The sequence below is a fragment of the Crotalus tigris genome, unplaced genomic scaffold, assembly GCF_016545835.1.
Source record: "Crotalus tigris isolate CLP2741 ecotype Arizona unplaced genomic scaffold, ASM1654583v1 scf7180000018292.409768, whole genome shotgun sequence".
NCBI lineage: Eukaryota > Metazoa > Chordata > Lepidosauria > Squamata > Viperidae > Crotalus > Crotalus tigris.
The window spans coordinates 358,825-372,157 of NW_024096926.1; the positions used below are offsets into that span (position 1 = coordinate 358,825).

General features: G+C 41.3%; 1 protein-coding gene across 1 annotated transcript in view; it reads right to left on the bottom strand.

Annotated features, from left to right (window-relative positions):
- Positions 1 to 7,086, bottom strand: part of UBAP2 (ubiquitin associated protein 2) — a 130,947-nt gene extending 123,861 nt beyond the window's left edge. Inside the window, exon 1 of the mRNA XM_039349540.1 lies at positions 6,983 to 7,086. The gene's annotated coding sequence lies outside the window, so the exon portion shown is untranslated. The remainder of the gene's footprint in view (positions 1 to 6,982) is intronic.
- Positions 7,087 to 13,333: the final 6,247 nt, after the last annotated feature.

Below are 13,333 nucleotides of genomic sequence, written 5' to 3' on the forward strand. Positions count from 1 at the left end.
AGATTAAAACATTTTTAATGGAAAACAGTATTGTGGAACTACATTAATAAGGATTTTCTGCTTTACAAATTTGAGAGAAAACAACCTATTTTATGCATTTATGTCATTTTGTTCCCAATTATTTAAATAGCCAGGAGTAGTTCCCTTCATTCCGTCACACATATATTTATAAAAATCCATAGTTAGAGTCATCTCATATTTGTATTACCAAACACAATAAAACTGCATACAAAGCATAAGGTAAAAAGCAAGCCAGCATAAATATTTAAACAGTCCAATGGGAACATATTTTAATTCTTAAAAAGGAATTTTTTCCCAAGAATAAGGAATGATCAAAGTTTATTCATTTAGCAACTCTGGGCTCAATTGTGATCCTAAGTCAACAATGACCTGTACTGAAGACGTCCATTTCTTTGCAGTCTTGTTTCAGCATAGGAATATCTCAGCCTCAATAATAGAGAAATGCATAGATGCCAGCATACCACCTTGTTTGGGAAAATGGAAAGTGAAGCTGTTTTGACCAGGATTGGACACTGAATAGGCTAAAAGTGATTTTGGCACAGAGCTTCTATAACAGGCCTTCAAACTTGGTCCTTTTATGACTTGAGGACTTCAACTCCCAGAATTCCTCAGCCAGGCACGCTGGCTGAGGAATTCTGGGAGTTGAAGTCCACAAGTCATAAAAGAGCCAAGTTTGAAGACCCCTGTTCTATAACAGGACCCTATGGCAAATTACATTTTTTTCCATAAAAAACTACTAGTTCAAAGGACATCCCTCAACAGCATGGTCTAATCTTAACTATTTTTGCAGTGTGAGAGTACTTTTGACAGTTATTGGAGCTGATGGGGTGAATTAGTAAAATATAAGGACCTTGACTTCAGAAAATATAACTCCATATAAATACAGATTGAGGAACAGTAAATTAGTTCAGGGTTATGTGCTGAAATGTTACCAAAAAAAAAGATAAATTGTTTTTAGAAACTGCTAGAAAGTTTCATGCAAACGGGTAGGGCTTAATTATCCCCTGATTATTTCTTAATTTGCAGCTTATGAATTTTTAAATCTTAGAATACGTAAGAAATCTTAAATCTCTTTTCAAAAGAATGGGAGAGTTGAGATTAACTATATTCTTCATCCTATCAAATGATTTTAAAGTAATAGCTCACAGGAATGCATTCAACAAAAGATTTCAAGGAAGTAGCAATTCAATCTGAAGGCATTTTGTCAACATCAGAAAAGGCTGCATGGTAAATGCTTCTGCAATCTCTATTTCTTTTGTTGTTGAATTTTACTCACAAACAACTCTACATCTTGTCATTATACAGAAAAAAGAGGAAATATTGAAAATGTCACAAATCCAGCAACAGAATTTTTCACAATAAAAAATAAAATCAAATACTAAGCTAACAAATTGGCAGGGAATTGGGTCTAACAATCTAAATTTTATCTACAGTGAGGCAAATATTGGCATTATTTTAGTGATACAGACATACAAGAAACAAAAAAAAAATTTAGCCTGTGCATCAAAGTCATGCCCAAATTGATAAATTTAGAATGGACTAATAAAGATTACCAACATTTCGTAATTTTACCATCAAGTGAGAAGGATCTAGGAATCCTACTGGACAATCCCTTAAGTTTGAGCCGGTAGTGTGGCTCAGCTCCTAAACAAGCCAACACAGTCCTAGGCTGAATCAACAGAGGGAAAGAATCAAGATCACATGAAGTTCTAGTAACGTTTTATAATGCCTTGGTAAGACCACACTTGCAATATTGCATCAGTTTTGGTCGTCATGATATAAAAAAAACATATTGAGACTCTAGAAAGAGTGCAGAGAAGAACAACAAAGGTAATTCCCAGGGGACTGGAGGATAAAACATGTAAAGAACAGTTGCTGGAATTGGGTATGTCTAGTTTCATGAAAAGAAGGACTAGGAGTGACATGATAGCAGGGTTCCAGTATTTGAGGGGGTCAAACTATTTTCCAAAGCACCTGAAGTCAGGGCAACAAGTAATGGATGGAAACGAATCAAGGAGAGAAACAACCCAGAACTAAGGAGAAATTTCCTGACACTTAGAACAATTAATCAGTGGATCAGCTTGCCTCCAGAAGTTGAAGGTGCCCCATCACTGGAAGCTTTTAAGAGACTAGACCAGTGGTTCTCAACCTGTGGGTCAGGACCCCATTTGGGGTCGAACTACCATTTCACGGGGGTCGCCAAACAATGCAGCCCGCCATTTTTTCCCCCTTTTCCTTAGCTGTGCTACTCCCTTTTATTCTATTGGCTTTTGAAAGCCAATAGAATAGACTCTCTTGAATAGAGTCTAATTCTATTGGCTTTCAAAAGCCAATATGAATTGTCCAGGCTGTCTCTGCCCTGCTGAGCCCGCCAAAAGTCCCATTCTGCAAACGGTGCTGCACCAGTTGAGTAGTCCTTGACTTACGACCGGTTGAGTATTTCTCAACTTACGACCAGTTGGGGGTCACGGCATTAAAAAGGTTGAGAACCACTGGACTAGAGAGTCTTCTGCTTTAGCAAGGGATTGGACTAGAAGACCTCCGAAGTCCCTTCGAACTCTGATATTCTGTATTTTAAGACCCAATTTAAAAGTTCACCAATGAGTACTACCATAAATGCCCAAACATGTAATTACTACAAAGATAAGATCAACAGTCCCAACAAATTTCCATCAGTTGAATTTCAGAGCTATGTTGTGACCTAAAAAAAAATAATTTCCAGTTGGGATTTTTTTTTTACAGATAACATTTTTTACAGATGAAAGGATGGGTATAGCATGACAATTGTTTCAAAAGTCAAGGTGGACCTTCCACTTTTCCAGCCAAAATATTACCCCGTAAACTCATTCATTTATTTTAATTTCCTTTTCAATGTTCACTCAAATTAAGAGAAGAGAAAAACAGTTGTTTACTACTAAGCAACTACTTAATAATTACTCACATACTGGAGACCAGTTAACGATCAGAAAATTCACTCCACAAGATATACTAGTTTTAATTTTGCAGACTCAACCATTTTAAATATAAGCAACTTGTGAACACTTTATCAGTTTTAATTCACCTGTCCAGGACAGCAGTTCAATACCTGGAACACTCTTTCCCTTTGTGACCTTCTAGATCAGTGTTTCCCAACCTTGGCAACTTTAAGACACATGGATTTCAACCTCCAGAACCCATCCTTCCTCTCTCTTTCCTCCATCCCTCTTTTTCATCTATCTTTCCTCTTGCATGCAGGGCTGGCTGGGGGATTCTAGGAATTGAAATCCATATATCTTAAAAGTTGTTCAAGTTGAAAAGCACTGATCCTGCTTTCAACCCCTTAAGAAAGCACTGCTCAATGGTTAGGGCAGAGGAGAACTAGGGTCAGAATATCTGCGGGATTGCATAATACAGGCGGTCCTTGACTTATGACCACCACTGAGCCCAAAATTTCCGCTGCTAAGCAGGACATTTGTTAAGTGAGTTTTGCTCCATTTATCAACCTTTGTGCCTTAGTTTAATGAAGTTTAATGAAGAGAAGGACTAGGGGTAACAGGATAGCAATGTTCCAAAGGGGCTGCCACAAAGAAGAGGGAGTCAAGCTATACCCCAAAGCACCTGAAAGACTGGACAAGAAGCAACGGATGGAAACTCATCAAGGAGAGAAGCAACCTAGAATTAAGGAGAAATTTCCCAAAAGTTAAAACAATTAATCAGTGGAACAACCTGCCTCCAGAAGTTGTGAATGCTCCAACACTGGAAGTTTTCAAGAGATTGGACAACCATTTGTCTGAAATGGTATAGAGCAGGGGTGTCAAACTTGCAAAGTCACGTGACATGTCATGACATATCACGACTTTTTCCCCATTGCCGGAGCTGGGGTGGGCATGATGCATCCAGTTTGACACCCCTGGTATAGAGTTGATAAATAGGGGTTGGACCAGAAGATCTCCAAAATCCCTTCCAACTCTTCTATTATTATTGTTATTATTATTTATTGTTATTATTTATTGTTATTAATTATTATTATTTATTGCTGTTGTTATTTGTTAAGTGAATCAATGCAGATGTTAGCAACATGGTTAAGTGAATCTGGCTTTCCCATTGACTTTGCTTGTCAGAGGGTGGCAAATGGGGATCACATGACCCAGGGATGCAGCAGCCTTCATAAATATGCCAAGTATCTGAATTTTGATCATGTAACCATGTGGATGCTGCAATGGTCACAAGTGTGAAAAACAGTCATAAGCCACTTTTTTCAGTGTTTCGGTCACTGAACAAATAGTTGTAAGTCGAGGAATACCTTTATACAGCTATTAAGGCTACTCTGCCAAATAGATTCAGCTGTGCTCCCTGCAGTTAAGCCTGAAAATTGTTTTTTTAAGTCTCACCACCGCCAAAAGAAATGAGTCACTATTGTTACTAAGGTTTCATTAGCCAACAGTAGACTTCAGAGACACAGTAAGTTTATTTAAATCCTGTAAGTCTCCCAGAATCACCTAGCTGTGAGTTGGGTGGCGTTATATACAGATAATCCTCAATTTACGACCACAAATCAGCCCCAAATCTCTGTTGCTAAGTGAAACATTTGTTAAGTGACATTTGCCCCATTTTGCAACCTCTCTTGCCATAGTTAAGTGAATCACTGCAATTATTAGTTGAGTAACACAGCCATTAAATGAATTTGGCTTACTCACTGACTTTGCTTGTCAGAAAGATGCAACAGGGAATATGACCCCAGGACACTGCAACCATCATAAATGTGAGTTAGTAGCCAAATATCTGAATTTTGGGGACCAGGGGACGTAAGTGTGAAAAATGATCAGTAAATCACGAAACTGGTTGAGGGATATATTAACACTGGACTTAAGAGTTAAAACCTGAACTCTTCTTGTTGGGAATAACGACAGAAAAATACGACAAGGGAACAATCTACCTGCTGCTACACATCCTGACTGCAGCTAGGCTTGCTTTAGCACAAAAATGGAAGAGCAAGGAAATTCCCACAGAGGAAGAGTTAATACATAAAATATTAGCATGCGCGGAAATGGACAGGCTCACAATGATATTAAAAGACAAATGTGGATCAGTTTATTATGAAACCTGGGATAAATTTTACCGCTGGAGGAATTCGAAGAGGATGGTCGGGATTAAAGATGAATGTTAAGATAGAAATATATGTTATTTTAGAACAAGTATTGTATATAAAACTTAGATGTATATGTAGAGATGAAGAATTGATTGTAAAAAGTGGAATAATCTGATAAGAATGTATATACTGGACTGTCACGTTAAATCAAATGTTTGTTTCTTTTTAACTGTATTATAAATAAAATCTGTAAAAAAAAAGATCAGTAAATGAACTGTTGTAAGTGGACGACTACAGACAGTCCTCGACTTATAGCAGCTCATTTAACAACCATTTAAAATGACAATGGCCCTGAAAAAAGTGACCATTTTTCATAGGTATGACCTTTGAGCATGCCCATGATCACCTTGAGACCTTCACTTAGCAACTGGGTTACTAATTAACTGCAGTGATTCACTTAACAACTGTGGCAAGAAAAGTAGTAAAATGGGGCAAAACTCACTTAACTACAGAAATGTTGGGCACAATTGTGGTCGTAAGTCAAGGACTATCTGTACCTCTATCTCATAAATAAGGACTTATCTGGAAAAGACCCTGATTAATACCACTCTCCCACCAGCCTGACTCAAGAAGAGCCATGCAGAGCAAGCGAGCAAGGGAGGCGACAGGAGACCCTTCTGTCCCATTCAGACTCCAGGCTGGGCCAGGAAGAGCTGCGGAGGGGGTGAGAGACCCCCTGTTCCCAGCAGGAGGGGGAAGATTGTCAATCCTGGGAAGGAAGCCAGGGCGGCAGAGGCATCCACCCTGGGAAGAGATTGCTATCCTCCCAAAATAAAACTGGGCTCGGAGGAGGGGAAGCGGGTGGGGGGCACATTTTCGGATTTTCCATTGCAAATGCCAGGCTGGCCAGGCAAGGACGGGGATGTGGCACCCCATATAAACCTCAAGTAAACTGCAAGATATGGAATAATAAATAAGAATAAATAAAAGTAGAAAGTGACGTCGAAGGGGAGGGAGAAAGAGCTGCATAGAAATGAATAATAAATAATAAATAAAAGTAAAAAAGTGATCTCAAAAGGGGGGAAAGAGAATAGGGCTGTGGAGAGATGGGATAACTAATAAATAAATAAAAGGTGATCTCAAAAGGCAGGGAGATTAGGGCGGCATATGGAAATGGAATAATCAATAATAAATACAAGTAGAAAGTGATCTCAAAAGGGAGGCCGAGAATTAAGGCTGCATATGGAAATGGAATAAAAAATCAATAATAAATAAAAGTAGAAAGTGATCTCGAAAGGGGGGGGCAGAGAATAGGTCTGCAAACAGAAATGGAACAAGACATTAATTAATAAAAGTAGAAAGCTGCAAAAAGAAATGGAATAATAAATAAATAATAAAAGTAGAACGTGACCCCGGAGTGGGGGGGGGACAGAGAGGGATTGACGACCACCTTTGCTTCCCCTCTGAAAATTTCACTTATTCTGCCTCTTATTTTTGGAGGGGGGGAAATCACCAGGCAGCCCCTGGCAAAGCCCCCTTTAGGCCCCATGCCTGATCAGCCCGGGTGCTGACATATGCCGGTCCAGGGCTCAGGCGCGCTGGGGAGCATGGGGACTGTAGTCCGCGTGAGGGAAAGTTCGGGAGCCCGCCCCCCCATTCCCTACGCGGAGGTTTCCCCTCACGATGGGGGACCCCTCGAAGTCTCCCTCAGGGGTCGCAGGCCTCCCGGGGGGACCCGCGTCACCCCCCTCTCTCAGGCGCCATTCTGAGGGGACGAAAAAGGGGGCGCCTCGCGCCCCTCACCCAACGCCCTGAGGGACAACGGGCGACAACCCCCCCCCGTGAGCGGGCCCGCCGCCCTCCCCAAGCGTCGCGGGCGCGCGCGCTGGTTACCTGCCCAACGTGCTCACAAAGCGTCGGCGGCAGCACTGGCGGCGGCAGAGGCGCCTACCACAGTCACGTGATCTCCCTCCTCCTCCTCCTCCTCCTCCTCGTCCTGCCCCCTCCCGTGTTCCGCCCTTCGCGAGGCACGTGACCAAACCGGAGGAGGCGCGTTGGGCATCTGACCCGCCCCCCCCCTCTCTCCCCGCATCGGCGCCTGCGCAGCAGTCTCTGCCTCGCGCTCTCTTCTCCTCCTCCTCAGCATCTTCGGGAGATCCTGGCTCCAAGTCTTCGGTCACATGATCCTGACAGGGGGCAGAGGAATAGAGGGAAAAAAAATAAATAAAAAAAAGGGAGGGACAAGCGGGGGATTCCGAAGGACATCTCGCTCCGGATTGGGCTGCCCTTACACGATGGATTTGTTAGCAAATCAAGAGGGGGAGGGGCGGGTGACGTCACCTACACGTGACCTTCATGACCAAAATAAAAAGGCGGGATCGGCGGCTCTCTGAGGGAAAAAGCTCTTGTTTGGAGAAGCGATATTTTCTGAGTAGGTTAAGTAACATAATTTGTTTCATTCGGTAAATTGAATTGCCCATCCCTTGGGTGACTCTGAAACAGGCACGAAGTTAAAAAGCAAAAACAAACCATGCAACCAATTAGCTGAAAAGCGAACAAAAGTCATGAAAATACCTCAAAATATATATTGTACATGCACACACGCATGTAGAAATTATATATAAAATGTAAATATATGTATATGAGTCCCCACCAGATAGCAATCATTCTCTCAGCCCAAACCACTTCACAAGGTCGTTTTGGGGAAAATAGAAGGAGCACTAGAAATGTTCACTGCCTTGAGTTATGATAATAATTCACTTAATGGCATTGACTCAATTAACAATCGAGATCAAAAAGGTACAACTGAGTGCAACTCACTTAATGACCACTTTGCTTAGTAATGGGAATGCTGGTCCCAATAGCAGTCGTTAAGTGGAGAACTACCTGTACACGTGTCAAGGAAATTATAACATTTGACTACATGATTGAATTGGAAACTTTGCACATAAAACAGACAAAATAGCCTAGAATTACACAATTTGAGGACATCTTAGGAAAATGGTGAGAAACAAAAAACTGGAGATAAATTCCTTGTGTGTCTAATCACACATAGCCAATAAAGTATTCAAACAATAATTCAATATAATGACTGAAAGAGAGATCTTTCCTAGTTCTGTTGAACTCAACCATCTCCATAGCAAGTATTTTCTCTGCCATGAAGACAATTCCTCCAGTGCATGCTCTGTGAAATCTCAACATCCAGAAGGATCTCAAAAAGACTTGAGCATTGGGCTCTATCCAACAAAATGCAATTCAGTGAGAAAAGCAATGTTTTCCTCTTAGGCAAGAAAAGCCAAATGCACAAGAATAGAATAGGAGATACTAGCTCAACAGTAAAACTGCAAGAAGCATCTTGGAGTCTCAGTGGACCATCACCTAAGTCTGGTTAAGTAGCCGCTCAGTCACCTGAACTGCAAGAGGGATGGCAAATAAATTGGATGGATGGATTGAACAAGCAGTGGACTACAGCCATTGAAAAAGCCAATGCTATCCTAGGCTGCATCAATAGAGGAAAAGCATCAAGATCATGTGAAGATATGTCTTGGTAAGACCATACTTATTAATAGTTATAATAATAGTAATAAAGTTGGAAGGGACCTTGGAGGTCATCAAGTCCAACCTCCTGCTCAGACAGGAAACCCTATACCATTTCCGATAAATGGTTGTCCAGTCTCTTCTTAAAAACTTCCAGTGTCAGAGAATTCACAACTTCTGGAGGCAGGTTGTTCCACTGGTTAATTGTTCTAACTGTCAGGAAGTTTCTCCTTAGTTCCAGGTTGCTTCTCTCCTTGATCGGTTTCCATCCATTGCTTCTTGTCCTGCCTTCAGGCGCTTTGGAGAATAGCTGGATCCCCTCTTCTTTGTGGCAACCCCTGAGATATTGGAACACTGCTATCATATCACCCCTAGTCCTTCTCTTCATTAAACTAGACATATCCAATTCCAGCAACAGTTCCTTATATGTTTTAGCTTCCAGTCCCCTAAGAAAACTGAATCCAGTTTTGGGTCACCACAACATAGAAAAGATGTTGAGACTCTAGAAAGAGTGCAGAGAAGAGCAACAAAGATGATTAGGGGGCTGGAGGCTAAAACATAGGAAGAACAATTGCAGGAAATGGGTTTGTCTCGTTTAATGAAAAGAAGGACTAAGGGTGACATGATAGCAGTTTTTCAATATTTGAGGAGCTGCCACAGAGAAGGGGGGGGGTCAATCTATTCTCCAAAGCATCTGAACGCAGGACAAGAAGCAATGAAAGAAACTAATCAACCTTGATTGGAGAAATTTCCTGACAGTGAGAACAATTAATCAGTGGAACAAATTGCCTGCAGAAGTTGTGAGGGCTCCATCCCTTGAGATTTTCAAGAAGAGCTTGGACAACCATTTGTCTGGGATGGTATAGAGTCCCTTGCTTGAGAAGAGATTGGACTAGAAGACCTCCAAGCTGCTTCCAGCCTTAGAATTCTATGATTCAAATCTGCTGCTGGCGATTTGGTAAACCTGCTTGACTATGTTTCCAGGCAAGGATAATTATAGATCTCAAAATTTTTGCAAAGCTTAATCTGTTCAGCACTAACGATGGTTATTAGAGAGCTTTAATTATCATGCAGCCTTGCTCTTCTAATACAGGTTGCCTGTTGGCATCAAATAACTAGCCAGAGGGGGGGAACCGCACAAAGCGGCACTTCATTCTGCTTCTGATAAATACAGCTGGAGTCGCTTTTCATTACAAAACTTATTTGTGTACTTACTTATTTAAAGCATTTCTATAACCACCTATCTTTCAACCAGCTTCCAGTTATGAAACACAGTGGAACTTTTACAGGGGAAGTTTAGGGTGTATATGGAATATGATCCGGTTCTCAACAGTTTCTGAGCCAGATTTCAATTTTTTGACGTGCAAATCTCCACATTCCCTCACGCTGATGTTCCCTAGTTGGCTAACGAAACCATCAAGCTCGGAGACAACAAGAACTCTACAGTTGAACCCGAACTACATATACTACCCAGCTAGGTAACATTACCAATGCCTAGGTGGGTAATAAAACATCTACAAGAAAACTATCAAGCTCAGAGACCACCAAAGACTCCCCACTTCGCCCCTGAGCTACAAATATTCTCTTTATTGAAACATCTATATATATACTTTATTTCATATCTGGCAATCTGTGTAACAAAATACTGACTTTTGCGGCTGTCTTATCCCTCAAGTCAGGCAAATTCATCAATCTGTATGTAGGATAAAACTCAGCTCAGAAAGAAGACACTTAAAAGGTCTCTCCTTCACCAAGTACCAAGTGACACTGTAGAAACACAGCTGAAAACAAAAGACCTCTTTTAGCTATATCGCTTTTCTAAGGCAGAATTTTTAAAATGATTAAAAACATATGCAAAATACTATTGTTTGTAACTGCAGTCACATCCGGGGAGTCCATTATGTTTATGAAGATTCTTCTCCTTCCTTTTCCCCAAATTCTGCAGACTTTGAATGCTAGAGTAGCCTTTTTTGGTTATTTGCCATAGTTATTAAGCCAGGGGTCTTCAAACTTGGCCCTTTTATGACTGGTGGACTTCAACTCCCAGAATTCCTCAGCCAGGCAAGCTGGCTGAGGAATTCTGGGAGTTGAAATCCACCAGTCATAAAAGGGCCAAGTTATAAAAGGGTCAAGTTTGAAGACCTCTGTGTTAAGCGAATCATTGCCATTGTTAAGTAAATCATGCGGTCATAAAACAAATCTGGCATCCCCCATTGACTTGCTTATCAGAAGCCGGCTGGGAATGTCACAAATGGTGATCACACAACCCCGGGGCACTGCAACTGTCATAAATATGAACCAGTTGCCAAGCGTCTGAATTTTGATCACGTGAATACAGGGATGCTTCAACAGATTCTAAGTGTGAAAACCAGTCGTAAGTCACTTTTTAAAGTGCCATTGTCACTAAACAAGTAGATGTAACTCAAGAACTGCCTGTATGTTTTATTTTTTTCAGATCCTGGAGTAAAGGTATGAATTTGTCTACAAGTGAACTTTGCAGGAAGGCAAACACCCAAGATACATCAGCTGCTAAAGCACAGGTAATCCTTGACTTATGACCACAATGGAGCCCAAAATTTCTGTTGCTAAGTGAAACATTTGTTAAGTGAATTTTTCCCATTTTATGACCTTTGTTGCCAAAGTTGTTAAGCGAACCGGTGCAGTTAAGTTGGCCACACAGTTGTTAAGTGAATCTGGCTTCCCCATTCACTTTGCTCGTCAGATCGCAAAAGGGACCATGTGACAGTGGAACACTACAACCGTCATAAATGAGTGTCGACAAGCTCTGAATTTCAGTCACGTGATCATGGGGATGCTGCAATGTTTGTAAGTTATAAAAAATAATAGTCACGTTATTTTTTTCAGTGCTTTTGTAACTTTGAACAGTCACGAAACAAACTATTGTAATTTGAGGACTACCTTCAGGAGCATAGCACCACCCCCCCACAGGAGTTTGGGTGGGGGTGATCCACCAGAGAAAGCTCTACTTTTCCAGAAAGAATCGCCAACCTCTAAAATAAAATAGACCTCTTTTTGTGGAAGAGTTTCTCTTCCAGAGGTATTTCCATCCCATTGAAAGCCATTATTGTGTCCGAAGCCAAGACAGCAATGCAAACTATTTGGATGACTAGAAAATCCAAATAGATAAAAAAAAATTGGTAAGCCACCTGGGAAAGCCAAGGGAAATCATCAAAACAATTAAAAAACGAAAATTAGAATATTTCGGACATGTGATGCGACACCCAGAAAAATACGGCATACTCCATTTAATCCTCCAGGGAAAGATTGAAGGCAAATGAGGTCAGGCAGAAGAAGAACATCATGGCTTCAAAATCTAAGGGATTGGTTTGGACAAAACTCAGCAGCACTTTTTCTTGTGGCTGCTGATAAAACCAGGTTGCCAACATGATCGCCAACTTCTGATAATGGATATGGCAGAAGGAGGAGGAGGAGGAGGAGGAGGAGAAGAAGAAGAAGAAGATCCTATAAAGATGCAGCAGGCTGCTGATCTAAGAGACAGATTTTGTTGGGCTTCTGGGAATTTTAAAATAATAGCAGCATGTTACACGCACGCTCCTTGTTGCACAAGAAAACGGCCTGGAAAAAATGAATCCCATGTCCAAAAAAACATTTGAAGCTCCAGTTAGCTTTGGATAACCCTTCTCTATTGGCTGGAAAACAAAGCAAATTCATTCCAACATTGCACAGGTAGTCCTCACCTTACGACCACAATTGAGCCCAAAGTTTCTGTTGTTAAGTGAGACATTTGTTAAGTGAGTTTTGTTCCATTTTATCACCTTTCTTGCCGCAGTGGCTAAGTGAATCACTGCAGTCATTACATTAGTAATACGGTTCTTAAGTGCACCTGGCTCCTCCATTGACTTTGCTTGTCAGAAGATCACAAAAGGGGATCACATGATCGCGGGACACTGTGACTGTCGTAACTATGAGTCAGTTGCCAAATGTCTGAATTTTGACCACGTGACAGGGATACTGCAACAGTGGTTAAGAGTGAACACTGGTCATAAGTCACTTTTTTCAGTGCCATTGTAACTTTGAGTGGTCCTTAAATGAACTGTTGTAAGTCGAGGACCAACTGTAGTATAATGTTCATCCAGTCTGCTGTGAGCTCGGCATCAAGCACTTGATCTCTTGCAACTCTAAGGGATCTGATCGAAAAGTTCCCTTTCAAATTATGCCTGTTGAAAAGATTATCTCTACAGAAAGAAGACGTCCTTTAGTTATCTCACAGGTGGCTCATACCGTTATTTGGGAACAAAACTGCTGGCCAAAAGTGATCAGCAATTCCGCAGCAAGACAAAGTATCCTGGGACAGGGCAGTGCTGCTAGTCTCCCTGTCCTCCACCAAGCACACAGAAGGGGACTCTCTACAGTTTTTTTATTTAGCAACCCATCTGACTGAAGGTCGGCTTCAGGGCTGGGATACCAGTTTATTCAGGAAATAAGAAATGTCTTTGTAATGGAAAGGAGACACTGATTCCTATTTTAGAAACCTGAGTGCACGACTGACCTAGATTATGGGAGCTGTAGCATCAAAGTTTGAGTTCAGCATTATGCTTGTGGAGCAAAGCATAGTTAAAGAAATTCTGAGCGCCAAAGAATGGAGGCCTTTGAACCATGGTGCTAGAGAAGACTCCTGCGAGTCCCCTGGACTGCAAGGCGATCAAACCAGTCAGTCCTGGAGGA